Here is a 7,894-nt window from a genome sequence, read left to right as displayed (position 1 = left end):
CAGGATCAGTCTAGTAAACCTACGTTGCACTCCCTCTAAGGCAAGTATATCCTTTCTTAGGTAAGAAAACATTTGCTTACTAACCATCCAACATGACTCATCCATAGGCTCTGGGAGCTGGAATGTTTCTCGCTCAGCTGCAGGTATGTAAAATGCCCCAATGGATAGGGTAGACAAGTAGTAGGAAGCTTACCAGCGTCCTGCCCTGGTAGGCTGCATGGTTTTATCTGTTTCAACTCCTGAGCATATCTGACATTCTCTAATTCTTCACTCTAGCCCATATGGGCCTAAACTCTCTGGACTTAGGCAGCCTAGACTTAGGTTGTGTCCCTACAGGAAAAACAGAAACTTTCCCTGTGTGGATTTCTCAGTAGTTTGGCGGAGACTCTTAAATATGATGATGGGTTTCTCCTAGTCTGGGCATCGGCGGCTGATGAACAAAATATGCACAGTTGTAAATCCCATCTGCTTCTTGTAGAGGGAGTCCTTACGTTCGCGCCAGGGTGTCCCTGGAGATGGAGCACGTGGTGTCCACCGGTATGCTCGTGGCCTTGCGCGAGAGGTGGGCGCTGGAGGGACTGGAGTGCATCATCACCCCTGGCAACCAAATTTTAATTTGATTTTATATGGTTTAAAGTTTAATTTGTTTTATTGCTGGGTTTTTAGTGTCCCCCCATGCCTTTTTATAGGGGGCACTTGTAATTATTTGTTTTAATGCCCAAAAAAACCCACAAAAAAAACAACAAAAAAGGAAAAAAAGGGCCTTGAAAATGTTTGGAGTGTCCCTCAGATCAGGGGGTACTTGGTTTAACTGTTTAATTTTGTGTTCCAAAAGAGTTATAGAGGGAGTCCTTACGTTTGCGCCAGGGTGTCCCTGGAGATGGAGCACGCGGTGTCACCGGTACACTCGTGGCCTTCCACAAGAGGTGTACACCGGAGGGACTGGAGTGCATCATCAACCCTGGTAACCAAATTTTAATTTGATTTAAGTTACTGTAAAAGTTTCAGTTGTTAATTTGCTGGTTCTAGTGCCCCTTTAACAAGGAGGGGCGGGGGCGGAACAATTGATTTAAAGTTTACTTAAAATAGTTGTCGAAGGAGTCCTATTCCAGTGTATCAGCAAGGATTCTCGTCCTTGTTTTCAAATCCCTCCATGGCCCCGCCCCTCCCTATCTCTGCAATCTCCTTCAACCCCACAACTCTATTAGTGTAAACAAAATAAACATTAGATCAAGTGCCCCCCCCCCCCCCCCGATCTGGGGGACACTCCAAACATTTCCCAAGGCCCTTTTTTTTTGTATTTTTGTAGGTTTTTTTTGTGTTTTTTTTGGCTCTAAAACCATAATTTACAAGTGCCCCCTATAAAAGGGGAGGGGAAAATCCATGAGATGCTGCTGTAAGAACTGCTTGCAACCAGAGTCATCAGAGGATCATTTCATCCTCAAGTAGAAATTGACAAATGTGATGGCTAGGAATTGAACCCAGGTCAACTGCTTGGAAGACAACCATGCTTACCACTGAACCACCATCACACAACTCCTTCAACCCCACAACCCCCGAGGATGTCTGCACTCCTCTAATTCTGATTATAATCACTCAACTATGGCCGACTGTGCTTTCAACTGCCTAGGCCCTAAGCTTTGAAATCCCCTCCCTAAACCTCTCTGCCTCTCTACATGACTTTCCTCCTTTAAGTCGCTTAAAATCTACCTCTTTGACCAAGCTATTGGTGATCTAATTTCTTCTTATGTGGCTTGGTGTCAAATTTTTGTCTCATAACACTCTTGCGCAGCGCCTTAGCGCGTTTTGCTGCTTTAAATGAGCTATATAATTACAAGTTTTGTTGTTGTTGTTGTTGAAGTGGTGCACAGATTCTGCCGCTAGACGGCGCACAACTACTGTGCTGCTCTGGGTCGTTGCAATGCGCTCCCTATAGAGGGCACGCCGGCTGACAGCGCTCACATTCATTGGTGATGCGGCGGTCGGAGACGAAGCGACCGAAGACTGTCGTAAAAGCGTGGTAAAAAAAAGTCTAATTGAAAACTGGAAACAAAGTTGAGATGAATCGGCATTTGAAACATAACAGGCGACTGAGCTGTGCAATGTCAACTAATTTTATATAAAGCCATTGGTTTGCTTCAACGCCTCGAGAAGTAAATTAGGTTTTGCCTTTTGCTCTTTTCCCCTTTACAAGCGGGGCTGAGCGCACGTGGCCGGAGGGAGCGCGTGCTCCGGGGGACGTTCCACAGCTGGGTTCGGTAGGTCAATGGCGCCGCGCGCTGCTCACCCGCACCGCACACATCGGGGCACTGCACAGAGCGGGCCCTGGGCACTGCACACACCGGGGCACTGCACAGAGCGGGCCCTGGGCACTGCACACACCGGGGCACCGCACAGAGCGGGCCCTGGGCACTGCACACACCGGGGCAGCGCACAGAGCGGGCCCTGGGCACTGCACACACCGGGGCACTGCACAGAGTGGGCCCTGGGCACTGCACACACCGGGGCACTGCACAGAGCGGGTTCTGGGCACTGCACACATCGGGGCACTGCACAGAGCGGGCCCTGGGCACTGCACACACCGGGGCACTGCACAGAGCGGGCCCTGGGCACTGCACACACCGGGGCACTGCACAGAGCGGGCCCTGGGCACTGCACACACCGGGGCACTGCACAGAGCGGGCCCTGGGCACTGCACACACCGGGGCACCGCACAGAGCGGGCCTTGGGCACTGCACACACCGGGGCACCGCACAGAGCGGGCCCTGGGCACTGCACACACCGGGGCACCGCACAGAGCGGGCCCTGGGCACTGCACACACCGGGGCACTGCACAGAGCGGGCCCTGGGCACTGCACACACCGGGGCACTGCACAGAGCGGGCCCTGGGCACTGCACACACCGGGGCACTGCACAGAGCGGGCCCTGGGCACTGCACACCGGGGCACTGCACAGAGCGGGTTCTGGGCACTGCACAGAGCGGGCCCTGGGCACTGCACACACCGGGGCACTGCACAGAGCGGGCCCTGGGCACTGCACACACCGGGGCACTGCACAGAGCGGGTTCTGGGCACTGCACACACTGGGGCACTGCACAGAGCGGGCCCTGGGCACTGCACACACCTGGGCACTGCACAGAGCTGGCCCTGGGCACTGCACACACCGGGGCAATGCACAGAGCGGGCCTTGGGCACTGCACACACCGGGGCACTGCACAGAGCGGGCCCCGGGCATTGCACAAACGGGTTGGCATTGTACAGAGCGGCCCCGGGCACTACACAAACCGAGCCAGCACTGCACAGAGCGTTCCCGGGCTGTGCAGCAGAGTGGATGATACTTTTACAGACTCTGTGTTCTTGCACATTGTTGAATTATTTTAGGACAGATCTTTCAACTGTTTTTCTAGTCCATTCATTATCTGTTTCATATTCCTTTTCTGTTTTTCACTTCGAACCTAACTGTTATGGTCACCATTTTCCAATTATTCTGCTGCACTGAACAGCAATAATTTGAATTTGTAAAGCATCTTTAATGTATAAAATGTCTTAAGACAGTTCACAGATGAATGTTGGGAATTGACACTGATCTAGGAAGAGAACGAGAGAATAGTGGGTGAGGTAGAAAGCTTAGCTGAATAGTTGGGTTTTGAGACGATTTTTAAGGTGAAGAGAGCAAGGAAAGGATGTGGCTGAACACTATACAAATTGGATGAAGGAAGGGTAATTAATAGGTTAGAATCAAAGAAACTGAGTAATGGGAGGGGGAAGGGTTATAGGTCAGGAGGAGCTTCCAGAGCAGGTGGGGCAAAACCATAGTCACGGAATACGTACACAGAGTTGAATATGCTGTGGAGGTGGAAGGAAGTGATCTTGCTGATCGATATCATGTGGGGTTTCAAGTTTGGCTCAGGATTGAATATTATGCCAAGTTTGTGAATGGTCTGGTTCCACCTGAAGGGATGGCATTAGGTTGAGAGTGGTCTGGTCAGGTAGTTCATCCAGAATTGATGTCACATTAGCATGCTGTCAGTACAGGGAGCTGAGGGGGCCGAGAAGCAGTGGAGAGGTATAGTTGTGTAACATCAGCATATATGTGGAAGCTAACCCTGTGCTTACTGATATCACCAAGTGGTGGTATATAGATCGCGAGAATAGATGTTTGGAGGACCTCTCGAGTTAACAATACGGGAGAGGGAGGAGAAGCCATTATTAGAGATGCAGTGCCTATGATCAGATAGGTAAGAATGGAACCATGGTACTGGATGGTGGAGAAGGCAGGTGTTGCACATGGTCCAGGAGGACAAGGAGATTATTGTACCATAGTCATAGCTGATCTGGACTTTGGTAAGAGTAGTTTCAGTGCTGAATGGAAGCAAGACTAGAGGGATTCAAATATACTTTCGGGAGAGTTGGACATGGAGCTGGGAGGCAACATGTTGAACAGTCTTAGAGAGGAAATGGAGGTTGAGGGGGGCTAAAAAAATTAAGGAAGCAGATGGGTTGAGTGAATTTTGACAGTCACAGGGACAGTCCCTGATGAGAGAATCATGAACAATGTCAGGTAGCATGGGGGCTTGGAAAAGGAATTGAATGGAGAGGGAATCAAGAAAACAAGTGGTGAGTCTCATGATTTGAGGTTGGGAGACGTCAAGGGTTTACATATGAACAACGGCAGACAGCAAAACACACTCGTCTATTCAGCCTGTACCACACAACTTTGATGTCTTGTGTATAACAGTTTATACATTTTCCACCCCACATGAAAGCCATGTAATCTGGGAGAGGTGAAAAACCAAATAAAATCCCAGGCCAATTAGTGGAGAGAAATCTGGAGAATTCCTCTTCTCTCCCTTAGACAATCAAAACTAGTCCTAGAGGCCACTCTGGTCCTGATATTATAGAGTACCTACCTTTAGTACGGGATGATCTCTGCCCCAGCCAGAAACAGGTCCAGCTCTCGTTTGAAGGAATTCACCAAATCTTATCCACTGCACCTGAACCTGGTCGTCTATTCACTGGGAAAAGATTCACCTTCTGGTATCTAACCTAGATCTGGCCTTGTACAACTTGAAATTGTGACCCCTGGTTCTCCCTAACCTATTTAGTTGAAACAAACTGTTAACACAAACAATCTATTCCTTCATCATCATATAACCCTCGATCAAATCATCCCTAAGTCTATGTTTTTTTAAAGTGTAGAATGCCAGCTCTTGGAGCCTATCTTGGTAATAGAGATGCTTCATACTGGGAATTATTCTTGTGGCTCTCCTCTGCACCCTTTCCAAAACCTCAATATCACCTGCTATGTGAGCAGAACAAAACTGTACGCACTGTTCTAACTGAGGCCAGACCAAGATCTTGTACAAAATAGTATACTTTGTCTTATCGTGGATTGACCTTTTCCACATGCATAACACTTCTAAGTTAAACATCATTTGCCAATCATCAGCCCAATTCCCTCAGCGCATCTCAATCTGCCTGTAGTAGTCGAGCATCGTCTACAGTCCGAACTCTCGCACATATCTTAGAGGAACGATCTGCAAATTAGCAGCTGATATTAACACTTATATCTAGATCATTAATAAAAATAATGAATGGTAAAGACCTTAACACCAATGCGGGACACCACCGGTCTCCAAGCAGATCCAAATCCATCTACAACTGTCTTCCGAGGGCCTTCCAGCCAATTCTCAATCCAGCGCAGTAGATTTTCACTAATGCCCATCTTGTAGAGAAGCCTCTCGTGTGGTACTTGATCAAAAGCTTTTTGGAAGTCAAGGGAGACACCCGGGTTTCGCTCATCCACTATCTTAGGTATTTAATCAAAAAATGCAAATGCAGCGAGTTGTTGTGATCTAGAATGCACTGCCTGAAATGATGATGGAAGCTGATTCAATCATAACTTTTAAAGGGGAATTGGATAAATACTTGAAGGAGAAAAATTTGCAGGACTATGAAAAAAAGGCAGGAGAATGGGACTAAGTGTATAGCTCAAAGAGGTAGCACAGGCACTATGGCTTGCTCTATGCTGTATCATTATATGATTCTATGGGCACAAGTTTCGGGTTGTGCCTAAAACGGCGCAGCCCGGACCTGGACACCTGTTTTTCGCGCCACAAAGTGCGCCGAAAAAAAACTCACCGATTCTCCGGTACCCTGCAAGCCCTCTGGAGCTGGGCGAGGCGCAGCACGAGCTTTGGGGGGGGGGGGGGGGCGGAGCGGAGCCAGGTCCCTGCCCTGAAAACAGTGCCGGGACCTCTGCACATGCGCGCTACGGTGGGCGCGCATGTGCAGCAGCTCTAGGCGCCCAAAACTGTGGGAGGGGCCCGAAGCACGCAGCCCCTGGCCCTGGCCGAATGGTCTCAGTGTGGCTGCGTGGATAAGGCTCACCTCCCACCTGACCGGACCCGAGCCGACCCCAACCGCCTCTTTCCCCCCCCCCCCCCCCCCCCCCCCCCCCCCCCGCCTCGACCCAACCCAACCTATCCCTGGACCTCCGCGACTCTCTCCCCGCCTCCGAACTCCGCGACTCTCTGCCCACCCCCAACCCTCGACCTCCACGACTCTCTTTCTCCCCCCGCCCCCGAACACCGCCCGGGACCTCCGCAATTCTTTCCCGTCCCCTGAGACCCGACGCCACCGACCTGTAAATCCAGCCCGAAGTCTTGGGCCCAGCCGTTCAGCCTCCTTCTCTCCCTCCCTCCGCTCTCTCCCTTCCCCTCCCTCCCCTTCCCCTCCCTCCGCTCTCTCCCTTCCCCTCCCTCCGCTCTCTCCCCTTCCCCTCCCCCCTCCCTCCGCTCTCTCCCTTCCCCTCCCTCCGCTCTCTCCCTTCCCCTCCCTCCGCTCTCTCCCTTCCCCTCCCTCCGCTCTCTCCCTTCCCCTCCCTCCGCTCTCTCCCTTCCCCTCCCTCCGCTCTCTCCCTTCCCCTCCCTCCGCTCTCTCCCTTCCCCTCCCTCCGCTCTCTCCCTTCCCCTCCCTCCGCTCTCTCCCTTCCCCTCCCTCCGCTCTCTCCCTTCCCCTCCCTCCGCTCTCTCCCTTCCCCTCCCTCCGCTCTCTCCCTTCCCCTCCCTCCGCTCTCTCCCTTCCCCTCCCTCCGCTCTCTCCCTTCCCCTCCCTCCGCTCTCTCCCTTCCCCTCCCTCCGCTCTCTCCCTTCCCCTCCCTCCGCTCTCTCCCTTCCCCTCCCTCCGCTCTCTCCCTTCCCCTCCCTCCGCTCTCTCCCTTCCCCTCCCTCCGCTCTCTCCCTTCCCCTCCCTCCGCTCTCTCCCTTCCCCTCCCTCCGCTCTCTCCCTTCCCCTCCCTCCGCTCTCTCCCTTCCCCTCCCTCCGCTCTCTCCCTTCCCCTCCCTCCGCTCTCTCCCTTCCCCTCCCTCCGCTCTCTCCCTTCCCCTCCCTCCGCTCTCTCCCTTCCCCTCCCTCCGCTCTCTCCCTTCCCCTCCCTCCGCTCTCTCCCTTCCCCTCCCTCCGCTCTCTCCCTTCCCCTCCCTCCGCTCTCTCCCTTCCCCTCCCTCCGCTCTCTCTCCCTTCCCCTCCCTCCGCTCTCTCCCTTCCCCTCCCTCCGCTCTCTCCCTTCCCCCTCCCTCCGCTCTCTCCCTTCCCCTCCCTCCGCTCTCTCCCTTCCCCTCCCTCCGCTCTCTCCCTTCCCCTCCCTCCGCTCTCTCCCTTCCCCTCCCTCCGCTCTCTCCCTTCCCCTCCCTCCGCTCTCTCCCTTCCCCTCCCTCCGCTCTCTCCCTTCCCCTCCCTCCGCTCTCTCCCTTCCCCTCCCTCCGCTCTCTCCCTTCCCCTCCCTCCGCTCTCTCCCTTCCCCTCCCTCCGCTCTCTCCCTTCCCCTCCCTCCGCTCTCTCCCTTCCCCTCCCTCCGCTCTCTCCCTTCCCCTCCCTCCGCTCTCTCCCTTCCC

At 53.3% G+C, this 7,894-nt stretch overlaps 1 protein-coding gene across 1 annotated transcript in view; it reads left to right on the top strand.

Moving 5' to 3' along the window:
- The first annotated feature begins 1,953 nt into the window (after positions 1 to 1,953).
- Positions 1,954 to 7,894, top strand: part of gar1 (GAR1 homolog, ribonucleoprotein) — a 19,244-nt gene continuing 13,303 nt past the window's right edge. The window contains exon 1 of the mRNA XM_070864214.1: positions 1,954 to 2,258. The gene's annotated coding sequence lies outside the window, so the exon portion shown is untranslated. The remainder of the gene's footprint in view (positions 2,259 to 7,894) is intronic.

The sequence above is a fragment of the Pristiophorus japonicus genome, chromosome 2, assembly GCF_044704955.1.
Source record: "Pristiophorus japonicus isolate sPriJap1 chromosome 2, sPriJap1.hap1, whole genome shotgun sequence".
Classification (NCBI taxonomy): domain Eukaryota; kingdom Metazoa; phylum Chordata; class Chondrichthyes; family Pristiophoridae; genus Pristiophorus; species Pristiophorus japonicus.
The sequence above is the reverse complement of the archived record's forward strand: the minus strand, read 5'-3'. Positions and strand labels throughout refer to the sequence as shown.